The following is a 16,897-nucleotide window of genomic DNA, read 5'->3' as shown; positions in this document are numbered from 1 at the left end:
AATCTTTAGGAGAATTAAGCTGAAGAATGTTCCCAGTGGTCCTGGTGTGTTTCCAGCTGGTTATTTCCTTGGCGACGGTTTCCAGGGAGCTGCTTTTAACTCCCAGATCAACTCTTATATCAGGTCAGATAAACAAGAGCACTTGAGCGGTTAAAGTGCCCTGTAAATACCCAGATCCACCCATACTGTACATCCTCCTGTTTTAAAGTTCTTATGCATGCAGCATGCATGATGATTTAGAATAATGGAAAAATTGGTTAAAAACTGTTGTTTTGACTAAATACACTCTAAACAATGCTGGGTTGTTTTAACCCAAATTTGGGTAAAATATGGACAAACCCAAATATTGGGTTAAAAATGTAATTTCAAATTTTCCACTATCATTTTTTTTTTCAAATTACATTAACCTAACATTTGGGTTGAAACAACCCAGGATTTTTTAGAGTGTAATCTCAATGTTTTTGCTGAATGTCATTATATGTATATCTGTCCTTTTATCTTCGCCCTCCCTGCTCTATCTGAATCTGTTAATCAATACTGATTGATCAGATCTTGATCAGCTGATAGCATTCACGTTCACACAGTTTAATAATTACAAGGTCATCTCAGGACTTTTTAAGGCGTCCATCTGCTTTGCACAAGTGTGTTTGTCTTGTTTATTCATTTTGTTTCCTCAGGTTATGGTCTTTTAGATTATTTTTAGATCATATCTTTCTTTATCTTTTAGGTCTTGTTGTCTTGGTTGTGCGATACAGTTCCAGTGCTGTATTGAACCTACAGGTGATCACCAATGTGTTTTGGAGAGAAGGTTTTCTCTCTGTATCATTATGAATCATAAGCACAGATGTTATCAGGTGTTTGAGGAATGTAAGGAATTGTGTTTGAGGAATGTTTTCTCTGATTCTCTGAGTTTTGTTTGATTCATACACAACATTGACGTTATTCTGCGAGTCACGATCATCTCATGACGGGGGTTCTCACCGGGAATCCTTTCTGGTCGGGAAAGACTATGACAGAAGAAGATCGTGAAAACTTCTTGTGAGGCACAGAATCGTGACAGAGGGTGTTTGTGGAGGTTGATAGACTACAGTGGGGAACCGTATGTGAGTCATGACTGGCACCTGAGGGTTACTCACTCACTCATTTAATTTGTGAAAATTGAAATAGTCCTATTTTTATCTACATTTGGACAGTATTGTATAATCAAATGCTGGAAAAAAGGCTTATCGATATCACCTAGAAGAGATTTAGTCTTTCCATCAAAAACTATTTTCAACGAGTAAAACACAAGCTGACCTGCGCGTTTCCTAGCAACTGCAGCGCGCGCACACATCTGAGCTCACCGGTGCTGTTTGCATGCGTATTGATGTTGGCTATGAAAACATGACGAAACAAAAGTTTGTAAATAATAGAAATAATCTTAATTTTAGTCGTTATTGGCTTCTGTAGATGGACTTCTCTACATGCCACACTCATTTACTGACGACACCAGTGATCATATGAGAAAACACTTATACATAGCCTACATTGATCACTTCACATAGAAATCAACTCAGTTTCGAGAAAGAAAGAAATTAATTTTACCCCCTTGAATTTCTGTTTATAGTGCATATATATATATATATATATATATATATATATATATATATATATATATATATATATATATATATATATTGCCTATATATTGCCTATATTGCTCATTTGTTTGTGTGTTGAGTTACTAACAATTTTTGGATGAGTTAAAATAGTTTTGAATGTTGACAATACACATTAACATTTTGTAGTATGGATCATTCATTGCAACATTTAACCTTATTCTCATGTTTAAGAATCTGTTATCTGCTTGACAAACCATTTATGCTGTTGCCCTCTAACATGCTTTTAAATCTGTAATCCAATTTGTTGGCCTTCAAACGCCTTAATATGCACATGTAGGTCTGAAAAATAAAAAAAAATCCCCTAAATTTTGCCCCTGCCTGCAGCACTGTATATAGCACAGAAAATAAACACATTGTTGTGTTCTGTACTGATGTCTTTGGTTGTGTGTGATAACAATGACTCATTATTTCAGATATGAAATTTATTTAATTGACCTATTGGTAAGCCCTGCCCTCCTTAGTTGCCATCTTAGACAAACTGGCGGACCTGTGCATAGACGTAATAAATGCATGATGATTAATTAAAGTACATCATAAATGTATTTTGTTCCTTGTTGGAATGTCTGAGTCACTTGAGTAAATCGGTTCTTCCAGTTTTCTCTGTCTCTCATGTAGCGCTGCTAGGTTTGTCCTAAAAGGTTCTCTTTAGTGCTGGAATGTGTGTGTGTGTCTTGCATACATATTTGGTTTGATCTGTTATAACCTAATGCACTGACTTAAAGACATGGTCCAAGTATGTTTTCAGGCCACTAATGCATTAAGCCTAGCCTAATTCAGGGAGCATTGTATGTCATTCAATGTCATACATTGTTTCTGATACTGTACACTTTTCTTTAATGGACATGAAAACATCTAAGATGTCTTTAGGATAGAGGATGCAGGAAAACTGCCTCTAATCAGACAAATAAATGTGTTGACTAACTTATTTAAGGCGGCGTTCAGTCCCAGTTCTCGGATGAGCTCTTGAAGGAGAATGCGAGGATCTTGGCAGACCATAAATGTTTTGATTGTTCCACTTTCTGATCGCTTACTCAAAACACTGTAAAATCTCTCCAAACACCACAGATTTGTCCCTGAGCCTTCCACCACTGATTACTGTTCTTCCATTGAAAATCATTGTTCACACGTGACATGGTCTCACCAGGGAGCCAAAGTCTGCAATGAGACCCAACAAAAACCTGCTGTCCTTTCCATGACGCAGCAAAGTGAATAATACATGCAAAAGAATGAGTCTACTGCCGACCATGCCTTTTCTTGTCATCCACTTCCAGCAATGCAGGATTCATAGGATTAGTGTGTTTTACTCACTTTTAGGTGCATGTGAAACTAATCATGCCATAATTGAGTTTGGCGTTTTTTCAACAATGCGGGTTAGATATTGTTCTGTAAACAGGATGTGTTGTTTTGTGTTTTTATACTTAGTTTAGCATATTTGAAATTATCTTTTCCAAGTGCAAAATGTCTCATTTGGCAAATTATCAAAATGTAGCAAGAAATTGGAAGTTGTCATTTCAATATTGGATATATTACATTTTCCAATACAATGGAGTTTGGAAAACCCATTTAAAAAAAAAAAAAAAAACATTTTCCATTGCATCTCTGTTTGGCTAACTTATGACGGCATTATAGGTGGGATATTGTTGGTCCAAAATGTGTTATGTTCAGAAATAATTATTTTTTCTTAGACTCAATAAGCCCCATCACTGTAAAAAAATATTGATGGTTTAACTTAAAAAAGTAAGTAACCTGGTTGCCTTAAAATTTTAAGTTGATTGAACTGGAAAAAGTGAGTTAATACAATGAAGGAGATTAATTTAACCATCAGAAACTCAAAATTATATGCTATCTGAACTAAATAAATTATTTAAGTTGATTTGACAAAAGAAAAAATGTTGTGATTACTACACTGTAAAAAAATATTGGTGGTTTAACTTAAAAAAGTAAGTAACCTGGTTGCCTTAAAATTTTAAGTTGATTGATTTGGAAAAAGTGAGTTAATACAATGAAGTAGATTAATTTAACCATCAGAAACTCCAAATAATAAGTTATCTCAACTAAATAAATTATTACAAAGTTGATTTGACAAAAGAAAATATGTTGTGATAACAAATCTTGAAAATATTTTTTACAGTGATGCTTTGGATAAAATGTTATTGTGTGAGGAATGACACTCACTTCATGTTGTGAATGTGGACTTGGAAGAACAGATTGTCCAAAGAATGTGGTTTCTGAAATGAAGTTGGGAAAAGCAATTGTTGGCACACAACACACAGCTGAGCACACATGGCCATCCTCCCCAGCGTGTGATCCCTTGTTTTTCAGTCCTGCCGTCTCCAGAGACCCTGATTCGTCTGGTTCATTTTTCAAAATTTTAACAAATAGATTTTAGATGTTATGCAGGTATTTTACTTGAAGTATTTAGAGAATTTTATTATTTTAAGAATCTCTTTTTGTTATAAAATACATATGACTCAAAGAATATATTAATTTGCTGAAATAATTTTGCTTTATGAAAGAACCTCTCATACAGTAAAACATCTTTCAGGTTCTGGTGTAATTTTCAAAATTCGAAGAGTTTATGAAGGTAAAATTTGTGACAGAAATGTACGAAATTAATTGAACTCAATGGGAAATCAATACATCAATATATTATCTAAATGTAAAAACAGAGTTTGAAGTTCAAGTTTGTTACTTTACTTTTTGATTCATTTAATGAAATATATGGAAATATAATTTACTGATCAAACCGCAAAAAAAAGATTCTAAAGATTCCTAAATCAAGATACATGTACATCAGACGTAAAATGACATGAAATGTGAAGTCTTGTTTTCTGTGAAATTGATCACAATAAAATGTATGACTAAAACAAGAACAAGTATCTGCCAATGGGCTCAGAGAAATCAGCTTTATTTGGAAGATTTGACAGATTAAGTTCTTATTTTAAGTAGGCCTATAAACTCACTTAATTTTACTACATTTTACAAGACTTAATTTTACATTTGCGTCTCAAGTAAATTTATCTTAATTTAAACTTGTTTAGATATTTGTACTGGAAAACAGTACAAAAATACTAAGAAAATATTATATTTTTTTGTTTTTTTGCAATGCATGACTTTCTGAATTTAATCTGCTTTGGTTTAAGGCCTTCATTTGTGTAAGTGCAAATTAAGACCTTTTTTAGACTTGCAAAAACCCTGTTGTTTTTTCATCATTTAGCTTTCATTTCATTATGAAGTTTATGTCTCATCGCCAATAATTTCCTAATATTTCAGACAATTGTCATGCAAGGGTCTTCTGTTCATCCATTCATTCATGGTTTCCCTCATTCTCCTTCCTCTTTCATCCCTATGGCCTTCTGTGCACATGCCAGCGTTGCCGTCGGCAACCAAAACTAAACAGATGCGGCAAGTGGGAACACAACACCTGGAACTCATTAAAGGAGGATGGAAAGAGACGCTAGTGTCCCAGCATGGTGAGCCCAACACTATCAGGACCGACCAAAATGTATAGTTCTCACATCCACGTGATTTTTAACGCAAGTCTCACACATTCACAGAAAACAGCTTACTTCCGTAGTGCAAAATAAGGTGAATAGCTCTGTTTTCAAACTTTAGGAATGCTGTCTGGAGTGTTTAGGATATTTTACAGGAACTGTTTGAGCAACATCGGGTGCACCTGGTCTCGTGAAATGTTTCTTTGGCCATTTTACAACCTCGAAAAGCAATTTCCAGGAGTAATAATTCCCATGAGGACGCTGTTCACATCATTACATGAAGGAATCTTTTGGCTTTCTCCAAATATTAACAAAATCAGACTCTCTTATGCTCATAAATTTCAAAAACGGTTTTCTGTTTTAAAATGTCATTTATTCTTGTGATGTCGAAGCTGAAGTCAGTCTAATATAGCTTTACCATCTCAAGAATACATTACATTTTAAAATACTATATAATAAATTAGAAAACAGTAATTTGTTATATCATCCTGACTGAGACCCATAGGAATTTGTTCTTTGACCCATCTTTTTGTTTGTATCATCACATTGTTTGGAGTTACGAAACAAATGGCGGGAAGAGACAAAAAGTTGTTATTAATATTTTATGATTTGTCCTATGAGGACACCAGGAAAATGAAAACAAGACTCTATAACCTAAACAACGTTTTTTATATTATATTTTTATACTCAGTATGCCAGTCAGTTTTAGGTTCCAGGCTATTTTTTTTCTATAACTTGTCCTCAGTTAAACAGTTATGAGAATAAAATTGGAAGATTGCGTTTAGAGTAAATCAGGGTTTTCGACAACTCCAGGAAACTTCCACCTCAACCAAACTATGGACAAAGATTTGTACATATTAATATCTGTAATGAATTGATATACTAATTTACACCATGTAAACATAGCCGAATATGGGTTGTCCCAATAAATACAATGCATTCACTGTCTCTAATTTGTGTATTAGTGTGTTCTTTGGGCAACACTTTTACAGCTGACACATACTTTTTTATTTGGCAGTCCACCTCATGTGACTCATGTGTAATTATTCCAAAGTTAAACTGTTCTCATGAGGTGTGTGTCTATATGTTGTTTGTGAAGAGCAGGTGCTTTACAGGACAGAATGCGAGAAAACACACCTCACTTCACATTCTCCACTCAAGGACATGCTGATAATGGCCCACAGCAATGTTTTCACATGTGTGTGAGTGTGTGACCCTGCAGATGAGCATTTATTCAGTGACAGTCTTGCTAAATCACGTATTAGCCTAATGGTTTTAATTCGCTTTTTTCAATGAGTGTCAGGCCTGTAAGTGTCAAACACGTGGTGACACTGACACTGACAGACATAACACTTCACGTGCCGCTAAACAGCATTTGCTTTTAATGCATAATGTGTGTGTGTGTGTGTTTGAGGAGGTTTGATATTTGCAAAGATTTTGCTGCAAAGTGTGTGTGAGGGAGAGAGAAAGTCGCTGATGCGCCACACTGCCATTAACCTGTACCTCTTCCTCATTAGTCCTGTATCTCTGTTGCCATGGTGGTCTATTAGAGAGCTCAGATTAAAGCATCATTTGCATGTGAATGTGACTGTGTGTGTGTGTTTAGGGGGGTGGATATTTTTTAAGGGCAGAACTGGGGCACGAGTAGCTTATGTCTCGATGCTGTGTTAGCGGAAAACAAATCACGTCAACGCCAAAATTTGAAAGTACACACACCCTATATAATTAGGATGAAAGTACAGCTCCTCTAAAGATTATTTGGACACTTAAAAATGTCTGAATGTCATTGCATTAGAAATGTCATTCAATGATTAGAAATTACAAAACAGGTGGCGTGCTGCATCTTTCCTCAGAATGTGAGGTTTCTTATTGCTCAGTGTCTTTTAATTAAAGTCAAGTCAATTATATTTATAGTGCTTTTCACAATATAGATAGCATCAAAGCAGCTTGTATCAATCAAAACATAATAACAATGTTCGTTTCTTAGTGGAAAAACATGGACTTCATTGGGAACCAAACGGTTCAAGGTCCAAATGAGAGTTTCAGTGCAGCTTTAAACGACAACAGACGATGAATAAGGGTCTTATCTAGGACCCTTCGAGTCATGACTCGAAAAAAGATTTGTTCATTTTAATGAATGAGTTTGAACAGGAGAGTCACGAATGCTCATCAGAACAGAGCAAGGCGAGCATTTGTGCTTATAAAACTTAAACTTTTTTATTTATCTTTGAAATGACTGATCGTTTCGCTAGATAAGATCCTTACATTTCTAATTCAATGATATTGCAATGACAATGAAACTCATTTGGACCTTGAACCGTTTGGTTCCCATTGAAGTACATTATATGGAGAAAATCCTGGAATTATTTTATCAAAAACCTTAATTTCTTTTCGACTGAAGAAAGAAAGACATGGACATCTTGGATGACTTGGGGGTGAGTAAATTATCAGCAAAAGTTTTTTTTTAAAGGTGAACTACTCCTTTAAATTACATTATTTAAACTGAAGAATGTTGGTAACTAAACAGTTGATGGGCCCCACTAACTTCCATGTATTGAAAAATTAAAACTATGGAAGACAACTGTTTGGTTACTGACATTCTTCAAAATATCTTCTTCTGTGTTCAGCCGAAAATAGAAACTCATACAGGTTTGAAACCACTTTTGGTGGTCTCTGTACATATTGAACATGTTTTTTACTTCCAGTTGTGTCTGTTAGAAAGTATTGCACCTGTGGTTTGGCGGCCTGTGTGCGGATTGAGAATCCCAGTTCTGCGGTGGACAGCTGGACCCCTACATGCAGCTGTTTGCCATCTGCTTCCCTCTCGCATTTGTTAATATATGTTTGTGTAAGTGAGTATGTGAGCGTGTTGTACGTAATAATATATACTGGGAATAATACCACAAACAGTAATTTCTTTAGCTAAAAAGACTCAACAAAGTCAGAGTTGTGGCCTATACAGACTACATTCACACAGTCCAGCGTTTGGGACTGACAACTTTTGTATTTAATAACAGGTGTGAGACTGAATCTGTCTTTAAACATTATAAATGTTAAATATACCAAAACTTAAACTTATTTTGTTTAATCTTGCCAAGGCAACATTTTTAATTGTTATTTAATTGAGCTTGATGTATTAAAATAACTAAATTGAAACTGAAATAAAACTGAAGAAAAAAACTATACAAAACAAAATGAATGAAACTAAACTAATTACTTAATCAAAATGAGAACATCAAATAAAAATGAAATAATTCAAAATAATTTTAAAAATCTCATCGACACTAAAATAACACTGCTTGGAATAATTTTGCAGCACATTTCTGTATTTGGTTGTGTTTTGAGTATTTGGAGCACACGTGTTGTGAAACTGATAAAGATGTTTTCTTACTGTAATTTGTGTCTTTTCTCCAGTTGCAGTGCGTTGAGCTCTCTTGGCCACCGTACACCATAGATTTATATTTCATCTTGTGAGAAGGGGCATAATATGTCACCTTTAAGACCTTACCGAACTTTAATTGTTTATAGTTAATTGCATTAAATATTTTTAACTGAGAAAAACATACCACAAAATTAATGTGTTAATTTTGACACCCCTTAAAGAAATACATATATTTATTTTATTTTCATATAACTATAATTTGTATATATTTTTATAGGCCTATATAAATTACTGTAATAAATAAACTTCTTTATAATTTATGATTAAAAGAAATGCTCATTTTAAATAAATAGGCTATTTGTTTGTTTATTAACAATAAGTAAAAAAAAAAAAAAAAATATATATATATATATATATATATATATATATATATATATATATATATATATATATATATATATATATATATAAACATTTGATAGGCCTACAAGAATAAAATCCAATGATTACATTTGGTGACACTGAATTATCATTGTTGTTTCCTTTGCGATAAGATGCATGCGCTTTTCCAACGCTATCTCACCAATTCCTATAAAGAGTGAGTAAAATGCGACTGATTCGTTCTTACGATTAGTCGAAACCCCAGTGACGATTAGGTTTAGGGGCGGGGTCAGCGGTAATTCATATTTCGTCAGAATTCGAATCGGGAACTCCTACTTGCCACCTCGTAAAATTCGTACGAATAGCCGTGATATTGGGGTTGTTTTTCCTAATTTGTAAGTTGCTTGAGATAAAAGCAGCGACAAAATAATTAGGCCTATGTAAATGAGCTTTCATCATCAACATGCAGAAGAACTACACAATTCTGCAGGAACGCCTCAAGTATCTCTTTCCAAAACCTGTTGTAGCCTAACTTAGTCCTTTTGTTTGTAGTTCATGAGAATTGCGCTGCTAATAGGTAGCTATAAGTAGGATTAGAGCAGTTCTTCAGTGAGTCATGACGTACAGGAGTGATTGTGAGTCATTTCCCAAAGGATAATGAGCACCTCTCCACGCCTTTAACCACAACAACTCCCCCACTCCTCAAACTCCACAGCCCACCCTCAACACGTCTTACTGGTGCTCTCTGTGTGGGCCTTCACCTCAGAGATCCAGATCTTCATAATCATAATATCCGCCACTCGCTGCGGGAGAAACATCGTCAATGAATATTAATGACTCCGATGTGGCGGCTGAGCACATCAATGCTACGTCAAACCCCTTTCCGGTAGGAACTGGAGAGAAGTGGATTATACGCAGCATCTTTCAGCAGCTTCCCAAATCTCATTTGCTCTTATGCATTTTAATAAGAACGGAGCATGTAGCTGCAAAAAGAAACTGCGAATACCAGTGTGTGTGTGTGTGTGTGTGTGTGTGTGTGTTTGTGTGTGTGTGTGTGTGTGTGTGTGTGTGTGTTTGTTTGTTTTCAGACTAAGCTAGTCATCAGCGGCACCTCGGTGACTTTTAAATTCACAGAAGTGTCAGGGCGTTTCTTTCCGGTTACTTATGACGATATAAATAAGGCTTAAACTAACAATTATAATAATTTAAAATAAAAGCATATTTTAAAACTGTAACCAAAAAAATATATTCACTTTCAAATTACAGAATGATTTCATATTGACTACATAGTTGCTGTGTCAAACATTTATCTGTCTAATATAGAAGACACACTTTTATCAGTTTGCTTCTTCAGAATAGCTACTGCATGCTTCATGACTTTTTAGTTTCTTTCTATAAACGCAGGTATACAGTACAAATGACAGCATGTACAAAATTCTGCATGCATTGACAGTTTAATGGATTTTACAGTATAACAATAAATACTCTGTGTACTAGTACGTATGCTTTCAAAATAGCCTAGTATGCAAGTGTGTAGTACAGACAGATAGATGAGTAGACAGATAGATAAATAGATGGATGGATGGATAGATAGAAATACATATAGATAGATAGACAGACAGATAAATAGATAGACTGATAGACCAATAGATAGATAGATAGATAGACAGAAGCAAATGTAATAGTAGCCTACTTCAACTCATTTGACAACTCAACAATGTCATTATTTCTCAATGTTTTTTACAGCATAGATTTCCATGATCTCAGGGTAGCAAACAGGATTGTTTTTGTGTTGTGGCAGATATTTCTGAAACCCCAGGAGCGTACGGAGGAACAGAAGAGCGTTCTGAAGGACTCGTGTGGCTGGATGCTGTGATGTGAGGCTATAGGGGATAGAGGTCAGAACAAAGCCTTTGTTCCAGCGCTCTACGTCGTACCTGCGTCAGTGCTGTTTGTGAGCATGTGCCCTCCTCCCGGCTCCAGGAAGAGGAGAAAAAGCTCACGAGTCAGGGTTTTGTAAACATTGGCTCATTGTGCGTCTCTATGTGCATCTTATACAATAGCAGGGAATTCACGTGGCTCGGAGGCAGCATTTCAGTTTGTTGACATTGAAAGATGTGTCACTGGAAGATGAAACAGTGCCAAAGGGAAAGAACTTGAAAATAGATAATGACTATAAATATATAAATAAATGTGCTGTGTGTGGGCTTTGGCTATCTTATTGTGATGAAAATGATTATATTTAGGGCCAGATTTAGTTAACATCTTGCGCCAGCGTAAACCCTCTTTTGGTGTTAAAAAACTGGTCAGGGCTTACTAGACACACAGTGAAAAAATTAGCGCTGAAAAGCAATAAAAGATTATTTTTGCGGCTGAACTTATTGCATGTAGGAGATTCCCTTTCAGACAATACATATATGGGGATTGATAAGGAGAGTATTTAAATTAATTAATCAGGGTGATTTACTAAGATTTCCATTTACTGGTATTTGCGCCATTATTTAACCCCAAAAAAAAAGCCTGTCTTAAACCAGGACGCTTATTTGCGCAGCTCTTGGTAGATAACGTTAATCATTATGAAAATGTCTGTTCTTTAATTTGAGCGTCGTCAGTAGATCACGTGCAGAACATTCCACTCCCATCTGCACTTTTTTGGGGATTGCACTCTCACACTAATTTTCCCTGTTTAGCAAATCTAGACTTTTAAAGGCACAATATGTAGTTTTTCACCACTAGAGGTCGCATATTCAAAACAAAGGCGTAGCTTGGCGCAGAGTTTGAGTGCGGAATCATGGGAGTTGTTGTCTTTAACTTTACACCCAGTGGAGAATACGACCGGACTCGAGCAGAAACAATACTCATGGGTGAGATTATTAACGTTACTGTCGTATGAAGCAGAGCAGGGCGAGCGATTGCTAATGAGAGACAAGCGCGACACACGGCTCGAGAGCAGCGGAGCTTTTATTATGCTGCAGACCCCGCTTCAAACATATTGTATGATGGAGAAAATTATGCATTACTGTTACAAAAATAAAGCTGCATTTGATTATGTTATGTTAGACACTTGACAAAATAATGTTTTTCTTTGAGGCATGGTTAAAAACACAAGAAAACTGTAAGTACCAAGCTAGTATCAAAAAGTAAATAACACTGTTCTAGTGGTTTTTGGATATTTCATCCAAAAATCGTACATATTATGCCTTTAATGTAGGCCCATATGCAAAACATACCATCAAGATGCGTTGCCAGGGAATTGCTATGCAGTTGCTAGATGATTTGGGTGGTTGCCAAGGTCTCCACATGGTTGCTAGGTGGTTGCTTAGTGGTTCAAACCAAAACAGTCCATCTCCAAAATTTATTTATAGACTGGAGGAAAAAAAAAACTGATTTTCTTACTCAGTTGTTTTGTCTGGTTTTCCATTACACATATTTACTGTAAAAGCAAAATGATATTTTCTAAAGACATTTTCTGAAATATTTATCAATTAAGTGAGTTTGTACTACTAATATAAAAAAAGAAACTTTAGGCTTTCTATCTAATGTCATTTTGTTTCTCAAGTACATTAATAGCCTATTGATTTTAGAATATTTGCATCAATATTTGATTTCCATCAAGGGATTTTTTCCCTAAAATCATAAATATGGTTGCATAAACTAAAACTGAAGCCCATGAGGCTGTCGGCTTCAACCAATAGCCACCATTGTATATAAAAAAAACACCCTCAACAAACACTCCATCTTGAAAAAAGCAGATCGCCCGGAATCCAAATGTTTTGTTTGATGCACAGAGAATCAAAGAGAGCCGAAGAAACAGAAGTCTCGCCTGAGGAATCTGATGTCAAAGGCATGACAGCTGAAGGAATTCATATTGAGAACGAATAAACCAAACCAAAACACCTCCATCCATGTTTTCCAGATGTACTGAAGGCATGTAAACCGTAATTGAGCTGTGCTTGCTGTTAAAACTTCTTCAGTCTCGTATTGATTTATTGCTGACGGCTACTGTAACCCCCACTGCAATTTAGCAACAGCAAGAGACTTGCATACAGAAATGTGTGCTGGAAAATAATAACTGAAACATCACAAAACATCTATTTTAGACTTTATATCTATCCTGTTTTGCTTTTTCACTCCTCAGACATTCTCAGGATGATTTGAATAAGCTTATTGATTTACCATTATCTTCAATGGGAATGAGAAATCCATGGCTTTCTCTTTAAATAACCATCAGACGTGCTCAAGCAAATGTGGAAGATGTGCAGTGGGAATTGCAGTCAATATAACATGTGATACTCTTATCAAATGTGGTTTGTTTGAAACAAAAACAAGATTTAACCTCTGTGACTATATGCTTATCTTCGGTTTATTAGTAAACACACTAATTTTAGCGTGTGATGCATATTTGTCGGTCAGAAATGAAACATAAGATTTGTGCACTAAAAAGAAATCTTGTCATAGTTTATTATTAACTCTTTGCATCTATTTATTATTCATATATCACTCAAAATGCACACAAAAATCTGTTGATTGTGAAAACAATTACATTTATTATAATATGAACGCAGTTTAAATATGGCTAGCTGTGGAACAAGCAATTTTCAATTAGTTAAAATGTATGAGATTAAAAGAAATTGGATTTATTGATGATAAATATTTAAAACTTTTGCGCATTTAACATTTCACATTCAGTTTGTTTATGTGTGAGTGGCAAATAGGCATCACATCACGTTTATTAGTTTATATTAAAACTGTGTAATTTTAAATGCAATTCAAACTCCTAAATTAAAAAAATTTATATTGAGTGTGTGAGTTTATGCATAGATGGTTCTGGAAGCTTCCAGCTAAATCAAGCAAGCTGGAAAAAGCTATTCTTTGTATTTGTGTGCAATTGTAATACATATTTAGTCCTATGAAGAAAAACAGACTTGTCACCTTTATTTACTGTATATAGCGCTATATTCAATACAGATTGTTTCACAGCATGGATAAACATAGGAAAATAATGATTCATTGCTGCAAACAGAGTTCAATTCTGCTGTAAAGCAGCTCTAAAAAGACAATAGTAAGTGACTATTCAGTTGAAATCAGTACAGTGTTGAATCATTTCAGTTCAATAGCTGAGTAAAGTTCAATAATGAATTGAGTTCAAGCAGCTCTGGAGATGATGTCATCATCCAGCTCTCATCCAATACTGCAGAATATTAAGTGCCCCCCATAAGGAAGCCAAAAGGCGACAGTGGCAAGGAGCCTAAACTCAATTAGTTGACAAAAATGGAGGGAAAACAAGTCAGATACCATTCAGAATATGTCATCCAGCTCCTTCTACTTGAAGATCGGGATATAGCACATTATTTGCCAGCATGTGGCGGGAGGGAGTAGAATCTGGCCATAGGGTCTGTGCAGAGGACTTGTCTGTTTCTTGTGGTCTTCGCTGACGCTAAGGGCTTGTCTAGGGATCTTTAAAGTAAACCATTTGTGATTTGTTAAAAAAAAAAGGAAGACAATCTATTCCTGCTTGACAATTCCAAATTCCACTGTCTTCTTTGTAATTCCATGTGACTGTATCTTTTCAATCACAGTTTGAAACAAAACACCCCCATCCAATCACCAGCACGGGCTACTCGACATTCCCTGGCAGAATCCCACACGCCTGCATTTCCATATAGATGGAGCGCCACATTAAACTGCATTGTATTGTCCATTTATCCTATCACCGTTTGTTCCAGTTATTCTTTTTTAATATTCTTCATCTTCCCCACCCTTCCCTGGCACATCCATGATCGTCTTTTTATTATGTGTGTGATTGGTTTCATCTGCCCAAGTGAATGCGCTGTGCTGTAACCTCGGCTAAATGGTTATCGGGCACGAGAACTCAAGGTTGCAGTGTGGAATAGCTGCATTGACCCTGAGACCGGATAGTCCGCTGTCAAGGCTGAGGTGGACAGAGAATCCCTTAAGCTCAGCTGCCAGGGAAATGAGAATTAAAATGCAAGGGAAACAGTCAGATAGTCTTTCCCGAGAGTCACGGAAGAGAAGGGCAAAGCCAACTCCACACTTGTATTGTAGGCTACACATATGCCGGTCTCGATTTGCATGGCACTGCCCAGGGGAACATTTTATTGCTTAGAGGTCGCAGGATACTTAACAGAGATCTCGGTTATGTTTTATTTATGTGTCAACTTCGCCTGCTGTGAGATTTCTCCAGAAATTCCTTTGGGGAAATCAGTGCTGTTGAGACAATCATTGACATGCTGTAAGTGTATTGAGCTGGATTGGTCTAGTGAGAATTTGATGAGACATGTGTGAGAATTTTTAATTGCAGACTTCGAGATATTGGCAAACCTAAACACAGTTTGAGATGTTTTTGCTCTTCAGATTGATACAGGTTACTGTGAATAGTCGCAACCTAAATTTTTGCAGGCCAAAACCAGGAAACGAGTTAGCATTTTAGCACTGAAGTCAATTAGTTTTTTTTTGAATGGGTTTTTGGTTAAATGTTTGAAATACGGTCTGGGGTGAATACAATCTAAAGATATTTTCATGTTTTATTCTACGATATAAAATACCTCAGTATTAACCTCTTGTTATTTTACTGTGCCTGCTGTACTTGTCTTGAAAAAGGTGGCTGCTAATTGGGACATTCACAGAGACTGTTTCTAAACAAAGACATAGGAGGCTTAGTGGTGAGTGACCTTGAAGTTCGTTCATAGCCTACATTTAGCTTTTGACTTCTGCCAATTGTATTTGCGCTTCAAAATTCATACATTTTGTGTTCATTAGTGATTAACATATCATGTAGATTATCATGATGAACAAAACATGTACAAATCATACTCTTTTGTTTCTGCAATAATCCAAAAGTTCAATTGGGTTTTTGGCGAGGGAACCAGGGTGATGCTAACTTCAGGGTTGGCCTATAAACACATCGTATTTGCACCGCTATATTTCAAAATTGACTGTAACCCAGTATTCAGATGTTGGCTGTAACTTAAAGACTCTTAAAATTAAGGTTCTTTACCGACAGCTATGGTTCCATAAAGAACCTTTAACATCAATGGAACCTTCCCATCACACCAAAGGTTCTTTGTAGTAGAAAAAAAGGTTCTTTAGGTTATTAAAATGGTTCTTTAAAGAACTTTCAGTGAAAGAGAACCAAAAAAAAAAAAAACACCCAAAAATAATTGTTTTGTGTGTGTGTTCCTTTGACTTTCATTGTATGGACAAAAACACTGTGACATGTCACATACCTTCTTTTGGTTTAGAACGACATGAGGGTGAGTAAACGATGACAGAATTTCTATTTAAACGATCCCTTAAGCAAAAGTCTCCAATTGATCTCCATTTAATCTCATTGCTGCATCTTAAAAAAAGCTTCTTTATTGACACCTATGGTTTCATAATTAACATTTAACATTTTTGGAACCTTTCCACAGCACCAATGGTTCTCTGAAGTGGATAAAGGTTCTTTAGATTCTAAAAAAAATGGTTATTTTAAGAACTGAAGGTTTTACAGGGAACCAAAAATGGTTCTTCAATTGCATCGCTGTAAAACGGTGGCCCCACTTTTTTTGGAATCTTTATTTTTAGGAGGGTATGAAGAAACATGGGATACCTTGTATGTGATTTTTCTTATGTTTGAAATCAACAGCGTTATTTTCCATGCAGAATCAAAATGCTGCACAACGGCTTTGATGCCGATCAGGCCAGCACATATTCAGCTGTCCCACCTCTCTTTATATTTCTTCACTGACAGACAGTCAGTATTTTAGACCAAAGTCAGTCAGCGTAGATGGATGGTGAAGAGAGCATGCTTCAGTGCGTGATACAGTATTGACAGGTCAGCCACCGCAGTCCTGCCAGATCCCTCTGCACCCTGGGGAACTCCGCTGTCTGTTTTGGGCCCCCCTCCCCCTCTGCCGACAATCCCAACCCCCTTCGTGTGCTCTGGGGGTAGAAGAGCAGTGCGCCATGGTACTTTC

The sequence above is a fragment of the Pimephales promelas genome, chromosome 3 (genome assembly GCF_988280905.1).
Source record: "Pimephales promelas chromosome 3, fPimPro1.hap1.1, whole genome shotgun sequence".
Taxonomy (NCBI): Eukaryota; Metazoa; Chordata; class Actinopteri; order Cypriniformes; family Leuciscidae; genus Pimephales; species Pimephales promelas.
Note: the sequence above shows the minus strand (reverse complement) of the source record.